This window comes from Pongo abelii, chromosome 18, assembly GCF_028885655.2.
Source record: "Pongo abelii isolate AG06213 chromosome 18, NHGRI_mPonAbe1-v2.0_pri, whole genome shotgun sequence".
NCBI classification, from domain to species: Eukaryota; Metazoa; Chordata; class Mammalia; order Primates; family Hominidae; genus Pongo; species Pongo abelii.
In genome coordinates this window covers 74,476,306-74,493,017 of record NC_072003.2, presented here as the reverse complement: position 1 = coordinate 74,493,017, position 16,712 = coordinate 74,476,306, and the positions used below count along the sequence as shown (strand labels likewise).

Here is a 16,712-nt window from a genome sequence, read left to right as displayed (position 1 = left end):
TATTTAACCCAATATATCTACATATTTCAACATGTAATCAATATTTTAAAATTATTAATGATATATTTTACACTCTTTTTCTTATACTCTTTCAAACCTAGTGTGTAATTTCCACTTCTGTCACATCTCCACCTGGATGCTACATTTTCATGAGAAATGCTCGATCTACATTTACATCTTGTAAAACTTACAGTTGAAAAGGTAGACTCACACCCAAATTGTCCCAAATATGCTTAAAAGCTTCCAATTATGTGTTATATTGACAAGTACAGTTAAGCAAAAGGCTCTGAGTTTAATCAGGGGTCTCACTTGATTTAATCTCAGCTTAAAAACAGATTCCTCCTGGGGCAGGGGTTGCCCCACCCTTGGTCTGAGTCAGACCACGTTAAACACAGTGCACGCGCCTCTCCCCGCCCTTCCGGTGATCTGGCTTTCTATTAACAGAAACGTCTGGAGCAGCCGCAAGAGAATCCGGTCTCAGACCAGCCTGCATCTGTACCTAATCTAGTGGCTGCGTGCTTAGCCACCCAGATTCCCTCCAGGACCGCAGGCCGACCTCCCCACGCGCTGCTGTGGCCAGCAGACAGCCCGCAGCTGCCGTCCTCTTTGGGAGTTTCCTCAGCTGAAGAGCATCATCTGGACCTCGGGTCCTGCCTCCTTTCTGGGCAGCTGCATCCAGTGATTGGTCAGTAGGGTTTTTTAAAGGTCCAGTCTTTTCACCCAAACTTGGGACGATGTTGAGGCTCTATATCCCTCTGCCCAACATTGCTCTTTCCCTACCGCTACGTATCTTTGGTTCCACAGGTATTGATCCTGGGGTACCGGTAAACTTCTGTGTGGTCATCTTCATCTCAGAGTCTACTTCCTGTGGGGAGCTCCAGCTATGATCGTGCGTGCCAGGAGTGGGCTGCAGAATGCGGATGCTGAGGTGGGATTCTGGAGCTGGACTGCTGACTACCGGGCTGGCAGTGAGGACCTCTTCATGGTTGGTAGGGGGAGCACAGATAGCTCGGGCACACGGTAGCAATGAGGTTGTGAAAACTTCCACTGCTGATGAAATGCAATGGTATTCTGGGGAAGACTATCCACTAGTGGGTTCCCTATGTCAGGAGTTTGAGGTATGAGGGGAGAGAATACCTATAGAAGGTAGGGCCAGGAGCAGCGGCTCACGCCTGGAATTCCAGCACTTTGGGAGGCTGAGGTAAGAGAATTGCTGGAGCCCAAGAGTTCAAGACCAGCCTGGGCAACGTAGCAAGACCCACGTCCCCATAAAAAATCAAAATTAGCCAGGTGTGGTGGTATAGTCCCTGCTACTTGGGAGGCTGAGGCAGAAGGATCTCTTAAGCCTGGGAGGTCGAGGTTGCAGTGAGCTGGGGTTAGGCCGCTGCACTTCAGCCTGGGTGACAGAGCAAGACCCTGTCTGAAAAACCCAAAAACCACAGTGAAACTAGGTGGTTGTTGCTAAACACAAAGACTTTTGAAAATGAAAAAAGCTGAGAGTGATTAACAGGCAATTAAAAGCTAAGGGTGAAAGCCGCCTTAGGAGCACATAAAGAGGTTTTTATCTCTTGCAGCTGCAAAGGTAGAGAAAGCTGAGGACTAGACCCAGGATTTAGTTGTAAGATCAGCCAAGCTCCCAAGAAGGTTAAATACTCCACCTAGACAGGCTGCTGTGCCAGATGGAGGGCCCTGATGCATGAGATGCAGACATCTGGGTTGATGCGCTCCCAAAACCTCAAATCCCCAGAGCCCGTAAGCCCTGAGTGCACAGAAGTGGCCCCACTCTTCCCACCAGGGGCAAGAGTACCCTCCTCCTTGCAGGAGACAGAGGCTTCCCTCCCGCAGGATATTACCCCCAGCATCTCTCCTTCTTCCAGTCCTGGCCATGATGGCACCAGGCCTGGTAAGGGAGGAAAAGGACCTTGTTGTACCAAGGGAGCTGCAGAATGGAGCCAAAAAGCGCTTGCAGGGACAGGAACTGGGTGCCGAGAGAGCTGGACCAAGGGGAAAGCCCATGAAGCTGGAGAAATGTGGGGGTATCAGTTCAGGAGGACTCTCCCAGGACACAGGACTTAATGCCCTGCTCAGGACCCTAGGGGATGGGCCACCGTGCTGCCGGATGGCTCCTAGAAGCAGGCAGAAGGCAGAGCACACTAAGCAAAGGAGAGATGCTGGTGCTGCTGTCAGATGGTGGAAAGAGGAGTTAAAAGGCTCAGAGGTAGGCAGCTGTGTGGATGAGCCCTGTGAGGCAGAACGCTCACGGGCAGGCCCTGAAGATTCATTCATCTACGAAAGCAGGAATGTGACCGTGCTGGTGAGAGGGCCGGCACAGCTAAGCTCATGGGGTGCTCCCCTCTAGAAGTCAGGGACAAGGTGGCAGCTGCCGCTACAGAACAGGCTGCTGGGTGGTGAGGATGCTGGGAGCCTGAGATTATAAGAGCAGGCAATGCCGGCAGCCGGGGGCCTGCCCTGTGGCCCTATGGAGATGTCTAAGAGTTGGCCACACGGGCAAAACCAATGGCATTGCTCAAACTGTGCAAGCAAAGACTGACGATGGGTGACGGGGGGCTAGGTGGCCTCCATGAAAACATCTGGCTTTCTGTGGCACCGGAAGTTTGTCTCGGGCTGCTTTTCCCTTGACCAGAGGCGGGTGCTGCCCCTGTGTGCTCCCACAGGGCACCTGAGCTTCCTCTGTTGGAAACTAATTACTCCCCATTGGACTCACCTGTTCACCCGACCGTCTTCAAGCTCGAAGGTGGGCTTCGAGGCGGGAGCTGTTTCTCAGTGTCTCGTGAAGCAATGGGCTTAATCACACACAGGGCTTCTCCAAGCGCGAGCACCTGGGGAAACTCGTTAGCAATGCAGATTCCCAGGCCCCACACCAGCGTACAGATTCAGAAACGGCAGGGACAGGGCCCAGCCTTTAGTGTATTACACCTTCTAGGTGATTCTGATGCATGCTCAAGTGTAAGAATCTGATACACAGGAGTTTAGCAGCTGCTGGGAATATGAGTCCCTGGGGTGGAGGGATGGGAGGGATGTATTAAAGCAGAGAGGAGGTTAAGAGAAACGTCACCTTATTTTTGGCCAGTAGTGGGGAAGTATTAGCTCAGGGAAGGCAGCACAGCTGTGAAGCTGTGTCACATCTGAGGACTGCTCCCCAGTAGGACTCGGAGTGCTGCCATGGAACATGCCAGAAGGTAGGACAGACAGTGTTCGTTAAAGACCTTAGGTTTTAAGATCTGCAACTCTGGGTCCAAATCCTTTCTCTGCCATGGACCTGTCCCTATTCTACACATTCCTGCTTCCCAGTCCCAACGAGGTCTGGGCTGTCTTTACCTTGGGCAAATCTTTCATTTTTTTCCAGAGACAGCGTCTTGCTCTGTTACCCAGGCTGGAGTGCAGTGGTGCTATCATAGCTCACTGAAGCCTCGAACTCCTGGGCTCAAGCAATCCTCCCATCTCAGCCTCCTGAGTAGGTGGAACTACGGGTACACACCACCATGCCCAGCTAGTTTTTTGAAGAGATGGGGTGTGGCGATGTTGCCCAGGCTGGACTAGAACTCCTGGCCCCAAGCGGTCCTGCTGCCCCAGCCTCCAAAAGTGCTGGGATTATAGGTGTGGGCCACTGTGCCCAGTCCACCTGCGTCTTTATATTTAAAATGACTCCTGTACTACATATAATTTGGCCTTGCCTTTGAATCTTTATCCCTTTGACAATTTCTGCCTTTTATTATGGTTGTTTTAGGTCTACCATTTTATTCTTCACTTTGTTCTCCCACTCCCTCCCCTATTTTGGCCCCTCTTCTCTCTTGCTCTCTTTTGTGTTAAAAATATATTTTTTGAGAGAAGTCTTGCCCTGTCACCCAGGCTGGAGTGTAGTGGCAGGATCTTGGCTCACTGCAACCTCCGCCTCCTAGGTTCAAGCAATTCTCCTGCCTCAGCCTTCCGAGTAGCTGAAATGGCAGGCGCCTGCCACCACTCCCAGCTAATTTTTGTATTTTTAGTAGAGATGGGGTTTCATGTTGGCCAGGCTGGTCTTGAACTCCTGACCTCAAGTGATCTGCCTGCCTGTCTCGGCCTCCCGAAGTGCTGGGATTACAGGTGTGAGCCACTGCACCGGGCCTAAAAATACTTGATTTCAGTTTTAATTTATCTACTAGCATTTTGGAGATACTGTTGCTTTTTTTTTCAGTGGTTGCTCTAATACGGCCTTAACTTCTCATATTCTTAGTATTGCAGCACGTCACACACCTTGAAAATTCCTTAACCTCTCTGAACTTCAGTTACTTCATTTATAAGACAAGAATGGTGACTTTCTCTCATGGGTTATCTGACTGCCGGATGAGAGAACTCAAGCCGCGTACACGGCCAAGGGCAGAACAGCAATGCCTGTTGACTGTCATGGCTGATCCTAGTCCTGTCACTACTGTTAGAATGTGGTTCCAGTCATCAGCACTGGGCCTCCTGAGACCACACGGAGCCACCACTGAGCATCCCCAGCGGCTGACCCACTGCAGGGGGTCATGTGTCCACCTGTTGTGATAACCCATTCTGCTAACTGGCTGCCCCTCAGAGACGCTGGTGTCTCACCAGGGCACCCCTCAGCTGCCCTTTCCTTGCCCAGGCCTGGCCATCCTGTGCCCCCTCTTGAGGCTGCTCCTGGGCCGGCAGAGCCAAACCAGCTGACCCAGCCAGGCCCCACATGCCACGGCCTGCTCCCAGTCACAGAAAAAGGCTGGCTTGATTTTCACCACTGCAGTCCTCCCGGTGCCCTTCAGATGCCTGGACTCTGCCTGTCCAAACCTCCATCTGCTGCCCATTCTTCTCACTCGTAGGGATGGCTTTAGCAATCTGCAGGGACACAGGCCTCTGGGGACGCTGTCTTCTCACACTCAGCATCAGCCCCACATAGTGGAAGCGCCAGCCCTCCCGGGGGCGGCCTGTGCAACCACTCCAAGTGGGTTTTGGGGAATGTGGTTCTAGGCCTTTCTTTTCTTTGTGTGTGTGTGTGTTTTTTTTTTTTTTTTTTTTTTTTTTTAAAGACAGAGTCTCACGTTGTCTCCCAGGCTGGTGTGGAGTGTAGGAACATGGTTCGCAACCTCCTGGGCTCAAGCAATCCTCCCACCCCAGACTCCTGAATAGCTGGGACTACAGGCACGTGCCATTATGCTAACCTTATTTTTTGCAGAGATGAATCTCACTATGTTGCCCAGGCTGGTCTCAAACCCCTGAGCTCAAGCGATCCATCTGCCTGCTGCCTCCCAAAGTGTTGGGGTTACCAGTGTAAGCCACTGCACATGGACAATTCTTGTGTTTTCAGTAGAGATGGGGTTTCACCATGTTGGCCAGGCTTGATTCCAGCGTTTTGAAGTGGGGGTGAGTAATGCTTGGAAATATGGATGGGCTGGACACAGGTGGACCAGGGCAGCCTCTGCAAGACATTGGAAACTGCTCTAGAAACACAGGAGGAATCCAAGTGACCTGGATCCTCACACAATATGGCTTCCAACTGCCAACTATCAGTACCAGATAGACGGAAGCAGTTGTTGGCCAGGTGCAGTGGCTCACACCTACAATCCCAGCACTTTGTGAGGCCAAGGCAGGTGGATCAGGAGGTCAGGAGTTCAAGACCAGCCTGGCCAAGATGGTGAAATCCTGTCTCTAACAAAAATACAAAAATTAGCTGGGCGTGGTGGCGGGCACCTGTAATCCCAGCTTCTTGGAAGGCTGAGGCGGGAGAATCACTTGAACCCAGGGGGCCAAGGTTGCAGTGAGCTGAGATCGCACCATTGCACTCCAGCCTGGAAGTGAGACTCGGTCTCAAAAAAAACAAAACAAAAAAAACCCAAAAAAAAAAAAACACCAAAGTACTTGTTTCCTGCTTGAAGGGGTTTTACTGAAAGCAGTTGAAGTGGTTGCCTTGAGCTGGTAGAGCTCCATCTCTTAGCTTCTCTTCCTAAGTGGGAGTTTCTACTCTTGGGCAACTCTATCCAAATTCTCTTCCTGATTAGTATCAAGCTCACTCACTTTTCTTTTTTTGTTGTTGTTTTTTCTTTGTGTTTTGTTTTAGGTTTTTTTTTGTTTGTTTGTTTGTTTGTTTTTTGAGACAGTCTCACTCTGTTGCCCAGGCTGGAGTGCAGTTGTGCGATCTGGGCTCACTGCAACCTCTGCCTCCCAGGTTCAAGTGATTATCCTGCCTCAGCCTCCCAAGTAGCTGGGATTACAGGTGCTCACCACCATGCCCGGCTAATTTTTGTTTTTTAGTAGAGAGGGGGGTTTTGTCATGTTAGCCTGGTCTCAAACTCCTGACCTCAGGTGATCCACCCAACTTGGCCTTCCAGAGTGCTGGGATTACAGGCGTGAGCCACCACTCCCAACCAAGCTCACCTACTTTTTAAAAAGCAGATGATGCTTTTTTTTTTTTTTTTTCTTCTTTTTGTTTTGGAGTGACAAGTTCTTGCTGTGTTGCCCAGGCTGGTCTTGAACTCCTGGGTTAAAGGAATCCTCCTGTCTTGACTTCCCAAAGTCCTGGGATTACAGGCTTGAGCCCCACATCCCGCCTGCTGCTGTTCTTAACTCTGAACCCTCCCAGGGCTTCACATTTTCTCATGGGCAGGCCTGGCCCTCACATGTTTCTGGCTTTGTCATGTGGCCTGCCCTCTATTCGGGTTTTGTGTCTGCTCCTGGGATGTAATGCTAAGGTGGAATCCCCCTGTGGACAGGGCCCTTCTGTCAATCATCTTGTTCACCAGTGTGTCCCCAGCAGCCTCCTGTGCCTGCTCCATTGTTGGTGCTCAAAAGCAGTGAAGGTCCCGCGTCCACTTCCACGATTAGTGTCAAGAGCCTTGGGCAGGACCTCTCCTCGGGTTCTGTGTTCTTGTTTCTAGTGGCTGAAATCTCGACTCCCCATCTCCAGGCTCTGGCACGTGAGTCCTGCTAACCTTCATAGGCATGTCTGCTTTGCTGTCTTTTGTTTCACATTCTGACAGTTCTCAGAAAAGCAAGCGTTCGTTCGGGAGATTCCTTTACTCACACATGTGTTACATGAGAAATTACTCAATGTCTGAGGTAGAAGCTTCTCTGCAGGGCCGGGCGCAGTGGCTCACACCTGTAATCCCAGCACTTTAGGAGGCCGAGGTGGGCAGATCACTTGAGGTTAGGAGTTGGAGATCAGCCTGACCAACATGGTGAAACCCTGTCTCTACTAAAAGTTGGCCAGGCATGGGAGTGTGTGCCTGTAATCTCAGCTACTCGGGAGGCTGAGGCAGGAAAATCACCTGACCCTGGGAGACAGAGGTTACAGTGAGCCACTGCACTCCAGTGCCTGGGTGACAGAGCAAGACTCCATTTTCCATCCCTGCCAAAAAAAAAAAAAAAAAAAAAACTGCCCTCCAGGACCAGGAGGAGAGGAGATCTGAGGCCAAGAAGGCCACTAACGATGAGCTGAGAACTGCAGCATGAAGCAGAGGCGTCCTGGAAGCATCCCACTGCTTTCCCTCTCAGAACACCAGAGCACAGAGTGTGAAGCTGCAAGATTCCTAGTGGAGACCAGGTACTAAGGGTCTAGTCCTACTTTGGCTGGTAGGACCGTCAGATGGGCAGTGGAGCCAAGAGCAACTATAACCTAATAAGGCCTCAGGATGCCACAGGCCCCTGACTTCCCAGGCTAGCTCCTGGCAGGGCAGGGCTCTGTCAGTCACATGGCTGGAGGTAATAGTGGCAGACTGGCCAAAGGTATATGTGTGTGTGTGTGTGGCACCAGGTAAGCCTCCATCTAACTCCCACAAAAGCCCCCCGCCACCCCATGCTGGAGACCCCTGGAATGTTATTTCTATACCATTGCAAGTTTTGTGCCTGCGGCATGGGATGCCCTGGCCTCATTCCCCTTCTGACTTGTCTTGGACTTACCAACAGTACGTGGAGGCCAGTTAGATTCATCCACATCAGCCCAAGGCCAAGTAGATGAGTCCCAACTTCAGACTTACAAATAAAGACATAACCCAATACGCAGTTCGGTTATGAAAAATATCTATGTAAGTGGAAAAAGATCTCTAAAATATCAAGATAAAAATGGGCTGTACGGCCAAATACAGTGAGCACGGACTCGGAGTGGAACAGGAAGAGGTCTCAACTGGAAATACACCTGATGAGCTGGGTTTTGTTCTTGGCGTTGCTGCTTTTGGCTGGCTGCCTCACCAGTAAGATAAAAACCACTGCCTCCTAGGCTTGTGTGAGGATTAAATGAAGTACAGTTACATCTTGAGATACGCCCAGACTGCAAGAACTTGTCTTTAAGAGGAGCTTCATTTAAAAGCACTGTGGTTTATGAGGATTACAAGGCACTTCAAAAGAGCTCTGATCTTCCGTGGCAGGGTTTCACCATGGCCTGGGGCCCTAAGAAGCACTTGAAGCGTGTTGCAGTGCCGAAGCATTGGATGCTCGACAAACTAACGGGTGTATTTGCACCTCGTCCATCGACAGGTCCCCACAAGCTGAGGGAATGTCTTCCCCTGATCATCTTCCTCAGGAATAGACTCAAGTACGCATTGACTGGAGATGACGTAAAGAAGATATGTATGCAACGCTTCATTAAAATTGATGGCGAGGTTCGAGTGGCTATCACATACCCTGCTGGATTCATGGATGTCACTGGCATCAAGAAAAGACAGGTGAGCATTTCTGCCTGGTCTATGACACCAAGGGCTGTTTTGCTGTTTACTGCATTACAGTGGAAGAGGCAAAGTACAACCTGTGCAAAGTGAGGAAGGTGACTATGGGGATGAAGGGAATCCCATACCTAGTGACTCATGATACTGGAACCATCCACTATGCAGATCCTCTCATCAAGGTGAACAATACTGTGCAGATTGATTTAGGGACTGGCAAGATAATCAACTTTATCAAATTCCACGCAGGAAATGTGTGTATGGTGATTGGTGGAGCCAGCCTCAGTCATGTTGGTGTGACCACCAACAGAGAAAGACATCCTGGTTCTTTAAGTGTGGTGCATGTGAGGGATGCCAATGGCAACAGCCTTGCCCTGAGGCTTTCCAACATTTTTGTCACTGGCAATGGCAGTAAACCTTGGATTTCCCTGCCCAGGGAAAAGGGCACCCGACTTACTATTGCTGAAGAGGGAGAGAAGAGGCTGGCCACCAAACAGCAGTGGCTAAATTGCAATAGCAGCATATCTTTTTTTTTTTTTTTCTCAAATAGTGAATTATTGTTCCTTAAAAAAAAAAAAAAAAAAAAGTTCTGATCTGAGGCTAGGCATGGCGGCTCACTCCTGTAAACCCAGCACTTTGGGACGCAGAGGTGGTGGATCACTTGAGGGTCAGGAGTTAGAGACCAGTCTGGCCAACATGGTGAAACCTCATCTCTACTAAAAATAGCCAGGGGCGGTGGTGTGCTCCTGCAATCCCAGCTACTTGTGGGGCTGAGGCAGGAGAATCATTTGAACCTGGGAGGTGGAGGTTGCAGTGAGCTGAGATCACGCCACTGCACTCCAGCCTGGGCCACAGAGGGAGACGCCATCTTTTTTAAAAAAAAAAAAAAAAAAAAAAAAGATGTGATCTGGATTTTTAGAGCCTTGGGAACATGCAGCTAATGAGAGTAACCCCTGTGGTCACCTTCCTAGTTGTAGAGTGGGGTGTGCGAACTTCTCAGCATTTGTAACTTGCTAGCTTGTAGGGACAATCCTGGCACTCCTTGCATTGTTTCCATTGACTTTTCTGCCTTTACTACTTTACCTTTTTGTATAAAGGATTCTCTTATGTGAACAATGGATGTCAAACATGCTTTCTTTGATAGTATAGTCTCAAGGGTACAATGCAGCTCTGAAAGAGCTGGAGAAGTGTAGTGATATAGTTCGATGTTCGTCTCTGTCCAAATCTCATGCTGAGATGCCATCCCCAATGTTGGAGGTGGGGGCTGGTGGGAGGTGTTTGGGTCATGAGGGAGGACCCCTCATGGCTTGGTGCTGTCCTCAAGATAGTTCTTCTAAGAGCTGGTTATTTGAAAGCATGTGGCACCCCCTCCCCCTGCTCCTAATTTTGTCATGTGATGTGCCTGCTGCTCCCCCTTCACCTTCCGCCATAATTGCCAGTTTCCCGAGGCCTCCCCGGAAGCTGAGCAGGTGTCAGTCTGCAGAACTATGAGCTAATTAAATCTCTTTTCTTGGCCAGGTGTGGTGGCTCTCGCCTGTAATCCCAGCATTTTGGGAGGTCGAGGCAGGTGGACCACCTGAGGTCAGGAATTCAAGACCAGCCTGGCCAACATGGTGAAACCCCATCTCTACTAAAAATATAAAAATTAGCTGGGCATGGTGGTGGGTGCCTGTAATCCAAGCTACTCAGGAGGCTGAGGCAGGAGAATCGCTTGAACCCGGGAGGTGGAGTTTGCAGTGAGCCAAAATCATGCCACTGCACTCCAGCCTGGGTGACAGAGCAAGACTCTATCTTTAAAAACAAACAAAAACTCTTTTCTTTATAAATTACCCAGCCTCAGGTATTTATAGCAATGCACGAACAGCTTAACGTATGTAGACAGCCATTTTATAGGGTAATTAAGAGACCTTGCTTATGTTGTGCTGTGTTAGCTGAGGTCAATTATCTGTGTCCATTTTAATGGGTTTATGGTGTTTTAGGATAAATGAGTGTGTATTTAGGGACTAAGGTGTGCATACAAATTTTTCCACCAGAATTAATGGCAATTATATTCTCCACTTAGGAGAATTCATCCTAGGAGGGGTTTTTATGTACAAATTACCCTTTTAAAGCAGGAGAATGTAGGTGAAAAATACATCAGACTGCACAACACAAAGTTTTCTTAAATGTTTTTATGTTTTGCTTATTTTTGAGACGGAGTTCTCCCTCTGTTACCCAGGCTGGAGTGCAGTGGCGCAATCTCTGCCTCCTGGGCTCAAGTGATTCTCCCTCCCACCTCAGCCTCTTGAGTAGCTGTGACTACAGGCATGTACCACCACATCTGGCTAATTTTTATATTTTTTGTAAAGACGGGGGTCTCACTATGTTGCCCAGGCTGGTCTTGAGCTCCTGGGCTCCAGCAATCCACCTGCCTTGGCCTCCCAAAGTGCTGGGATTACAGGTGTCAGCCACCATGCCATCATTAGATGTTTAATAACTGGAGATATATCTAGAAATAATGTAAATATATACAAATAGACATACTGTCTTGGGTGTGACTGGCTGGGGCCAGTATCACAAGCAATAAAGGAATTCAAGACAGTTGTAGGGATAGAAAGGCAGATTTATTAGAGGGAGAGTATGGGCTGGGCACGGTGGCTCATACCTGTAATCCCAGCACTTCAGAAGGCTGAGGCAGGCAGATCGCTTGAGCTCGGGAGTTCGAGACTAGCCTGGGCAACATGGCAAAAATCCTCCTCTACCAAAAATTAAAAAATTAGCCAGGAGTGGTGCCTCGTGCCTGCAGTCCCAGCTACTTGGCAAGCTAAGGTGGGGATCACTTGAACCCGGGAGGCAGAGGCTGCAGTGAGGCGAGGTCGTGCCACTGCACTCCAGCCTGGGTGACAGAACCAGACCCTTTCTCAAAAGTAGGAAGATATGTTGCAAGGGTACAATGGGCCGCACAGCAGAGATGGGGCTGCTTGCAGAGAGGCAGGGGCTTGAGGGACGTCTTACAGGGTCATGCCGGAGGGGGCTGCGTGCGGAGCGAATGGGATGTTGTGTCCACGGGTTGTCTGATTAGCCTTCTCTTGGAACAGTTGCTCTCCCTCACCTGGGACCCCTTCCCTCTTGCTGCTGGCACAGCTTATCAGGACTCCACATTCCCTCTCTAACTGAACAATGCCCAAGCTCTGGCACTGGGGTGGCAGTTTCATTTTGCAGCTACTTCCTGCTGGCCTGGGGCGTAGAGTTGACCCTACCTATGCCTGTTGGTCTGTCATGAGACCCTGTGGGTCACTGTCCCGGGTTGTGAGGCCTGGGATGTTGGCTCTTGGTGGACAAAGGGACTTGTTGGAGAAGGGGAGCCTGTCAAAGTGAAACTGATGTCTAGCTGCATCCAGGGGAGACTCGTAAAGGCATCTGGCATCATCGGGGTTACCGATATTCCATCTGCAGCATCAATTTGAAGGTGAAACTGTTGAATTTGTCCCAGTGCTGTTTGGGATCACCTGGCTTAAGATGTCCAGAGCAGGGTGGTTGGCTGTCTTCACGGGAGAATTTAGCGTGAGAAAGAGGGGGTCTGGTTTCCCCAAAATGTGTGTAGGTTTGCCCTGGTTGAGCTTCTGCTGCCAATGGCACTACATGTAGGGATTGGGAACTTTTGGCCAGAAAGGATAGGAGGGGCCTTCCTCCCTTCCCAGCAAGGTAGCTAAACCTGTTTACCCCTTGGCCTCCAGGCTACACAAAGGAGTGGCCCTACACAGTGGCATGAATTGTCAGAGGGATACTAGCGTTTGTCCCCGGGAAGACTGAAAAGGAAAGCTGTAAACTGAAAAGGTGCTGTAAACTTTTACTGAATCAGGCAGCGGTGGTCGGTGGTCGGTGGTCGGGTGGTCGGTGGTCGGGCATCTCTCCACCGGGACCTTCTGGTCCATTAGGAAGTAGACCTGGCTGGGGAACTTCAGTTGTCTCCAGGCTTGGGTGCCCACTGAGAGGCTAGAGTTGGAGAAGAAAGGGAGAGAGGAGGGGAGGACTCCCTAAGCAGTCCGCGAGCACTTCCCATACGGGCCATCAAAATGTCACGGGTACAACTGGCTACGGCTGGCGTGGCAGGCGGCAAAGGAATTTACTAAGACAGTCATGGGGGGAAAAAGGCAGATTTATTAGAGGGAAAGCACGAAGATATGTCACAAAGGTACAACAGGCAGCACAGCAGAGGAGGGGCTGTCTGCAAACAGGCAGGGGCTAGAGGGAAGTCTTGGGTTGTGCAGGAACGACATGCTGCTGGGCTACATGGGGAGTGAGGTATTTGGGAACATGCCAGCAGGTTATCTGTGATGAGCCATCTCTTGGAATAATTGTTCCCCCCCACAGGAGACCCTTCCTCATTGCTTACTTTCCATGTACATGTGTGGAGTCTTATCTGAAAACTGGGCTAACAGAGTACAATATTTTGTACTGATTTTTTATCTTCTAAATATTAGAAAATACATCAATGTGGAAGTCACCGTTATAGCTCTACTCTATTTAAAACCATACCAGCTTGGTAGTAAAGGTCCTTATCCCAGAGGTAAATGCTGTTATGGCTTGCTCTAAGTCCTTCTGAAGCCACCTTGCAAAAATTAATAAGAGTGAGAAAATTATGACAACGAAAGGGATCTAACCTAACCAACTCCATCTTGCTCCTAACCTCCAAGCTGCCCTTGGTCATTCCTGGACATAGGCTGAACTAGCTTTGGGAGGAATTTATAGTTTAACTTTGGAACAAAGACAACAGCCCTTTTGCAAAACAAACCCCGTTCTTGCCTGGGGACCAGATAGCCTTCGAAGATTAACAAATTAGCCATGAGATTATAAATTAAGGTTTAGGAGTCTTGTAGCCAGAGGCCACAAGATTGCAAATCTCCCCATAATATCACTATTGTAAAATCTAAGATTGATGCTCACGATATCTTTCAAACCCTGCATTCTGATGTACCAGCTAGTGCCACCCAGAATGGTAATCTGGTCATGTCATTCAACCAGTACTGTGATCCCACCCAGGTACAGAAGATGGCAAGAACCCACTTTGACCTCTTCTTATTTTTTTGAGATGGAGTTTCACTCTTATTTCCCAGGCTGGAGTTCAGTGGCATGATCCTGGCTCACTGCAACCTCCACCTCCTGGGTTCAAGCGATTCTCCTTCCTCAGCCTCCTGAGTAGCTGGGATTACAGGTGCAAGCCACCAAGCCTGGCAATTTTTGTGTTTTTAGTAGAGACAGGGTTTCACCATGTTGGCCAGGCTAGTGTCAAACTCCTGACCTCAGGTGATCCACCCGCCTTGGCCTCCCAAAGTGCTGGGATTATAGGCGTGAGCCACCGCCCCCGGCTGACCCCTTATTTCATCTCTAGACCCAACCAATCAGCACTCCCTACTCCCTGACCCCCTACCGGCCAAATTATCCTTAAAAAACCAGAGTCTCCAAATTTTCAGGGAGAATGATTTGAGTAATAAAACTCTGGTCTTGGTCAGCCAGTTCTGCATGAATTAAACTTTTTCTCTATTACAATTGCCCTGTCTTGATAAATTGGCTGTATCTGGGCAGTGGACAAGGAGAACATGTCAGGCAGTTATACTTCCTGGTTTTTGTCTAAGTTTATAACATTTCCATATGTATATAAACACATATTCTATAAAAAATGTTATACGTAATATCCTGTAACATTCTTTCATTTTCAAAATTAGAAAATTTAGAATTTTCTACAGAAGAGACTATATAATGAACACCCATACACTCTTCATCTAGATTTACCAATTGTATGTTGTCATATCTTCCTTCTTCCCTCTCATTTCTCCCCCTCTGTGTGTATGTGTATACATGTGTATGTGTCCCTTGATAATCCATGAGGAATTAGTTCCAGGACCTCCTGCAGATATCAAAATCCAGAAGCTAAAGTCCCTGATATAAAATGGTATACTATTTGTGATCTACGCACACGCTCTTGTATACCTTAAATCATCCCTAGTGCTTATAATACCTAATACAATGTAAATGCTATATAGTCATTATATTTAGGGAATAATGACAAAAGGTCTGTGCGTGTTCAGTACAGATGCAACCATCCATTTTTTTCTTTGTTCTCTGAATATTCAACCCAAGGTTGGCTGAATCCTCAGATGCAGAATCCATGGATACAGAAAGCCAACTGTCTGTGTGTGTATACATACATTTTTGGCAACTTGCTTTTAAAACTCTATCAAACATTTTTCCAGATCAACACAATTAGTCTGACTATTTTCAGTCTTAGGAGCTCTATGGTATCTACCATATGTAAGGAACCATATGGTATTCAAATATTCCTTGTATGACCTCGTGGCAAAGATCAAGAAGGAGCCTCAAGTGCTCCAAGTCAGACCCACCTCCCCAGGCTTCCACATTTCTATTAGCAGGAGTGAAGAAGAGCCCAGAACTCTGGGTGCTCTTGGTAAGATTCCCACCCTTCCCTCCTCCCAAGACTCCAGCTTCTCCACCATTTTCTGAGACTCTCAGGTCTGATCTCATTAAAGCTTTTGTCCTTATTTGCTCAGTTATAAGAGGCTCAGGATTCCTGGGTCACCCCCTGCCTGACCCCACTCTAAACTTCCTCCACTTATATCCCTTTCTGAGTCCATCTCTTGCTTCTCCTCAACTTCTAGAGATCTTTCTCTGTGCCCTCCGGAACTCACCACAGAGGTTAGGGCAGAATTCCCTATGTCTTTTTTTTTTTTTTTTTTTTTGAGATGGAGTCTTGGGCTGGGTGTGGTGGCTCACACCTGTAATCCCAGCACTTTGGGAGGCCGAGGCGGATGGATCACGAGGTCTGGAGTTCGAGAACAGATTGAACAACATGGTGAAACCCCGTCTCGACTAAAAATACAAAAATTAGCCGGACGTGATGGTGCATGCCTGTAGTCCCAGCTACTTGGGAGGTGAGGCAGAAGAATTGCTTGAACCCGGGAGGCAGAGGCTGCAATGAGCTGAAATTGTACTACTGCACTCCAGCCTAGGCGACAGAGCAAGACTCTGTCACCAAAAAAAAAAAAAAAAAAAAAAAAAAAGGAGATGGAGTCTTGCTCTGTCCCCCAGGCTGGAGTGCAGTGGTGCAGTCTTGGCTCATTGCAGCTTCCGCCTCCCAGGTTCTAGTGATTCTCCTGCCTCAACCTCCCGAGTAGCTGAGGCTACAAGCATGCACCACCACTCCTGACTAATTTTTGTATTTTGTAGTAGAGACAGGGTTTCACTATGTTGGCCAGGCTGGTATGGAACTCCTGACCTCAACTGATCCACCAGCCTCGGCCTTCCAAAGTGTTGGGATTACAGGCGTGAGCCACCGTGTTTGGCCAGAATTTCCTATGTACTAATGAACATTCCATATACTTTTCTACTTCACCCTTAACCACTGGTCCTGGGGGTGGGAAAGATATCCTTCTCGCTGCTTCCAGACCATTCTCCTTTCATCTTCTCTGAAACCCCTTGGCATGGACGCTCAGGCCATCAGACCATACCACCTGATACTTAAAGCAGTCATCTTCTGATCCTTGGATCTCTTAAATTTTAGTTCCCACTCTAACACTACCATCTGAATTGATAATTTTAATGCTTATGTAGATTTAATACTTGGCTTTTCAGTTCCTTCATCTCCACTTATCCAATGAGCCTGTACTCCTCCCTCCTTCAGCCAGTTATTCTTGGACACGTTAATCTTGCTACTAGTAATAGCAACCTGTTTGTAATGTTTCATGCATTCCACACTCAACCAGATTTTCTCTAGTACTCTAACAATCCTACCCCATGGAAACATACAATCTTTTCAGTCTACCACTTTTCACACTCCTTTATCCCCTCAAGTTCTTTAGATTTTTCATTAACTTTTAAAAACTGACTTTCAAAGTTGTGTTTATTGGGGCCAGGTGTGGAGGCTCATGCCTGTAATCTCAGCACTTTGGAAGGCCAACGTGGGTGGATCACCTGATTGGCCAACAAGGCAAAATCCCATCTCTACTAAAAATACAAAAATTAGCCAAGCATGGTGGAGCAGGCTTG

The 16,712-nt window shown here is 48.5% G+C and overlaps 1 pseudogene; it reads left to right on the top strand.

Moving 5' to 3' along the window:
• Positions 1–8,348: 8,348 nt before the first annotated feature.
• On the top strand, positions 8,349–10,160 carry LOC100434076 (small ribosomal subunit protein eS4-like; annotated as a pseudogene).
• Positions 10,161–16,712: the final 6,552 nt, after the last annotated feature.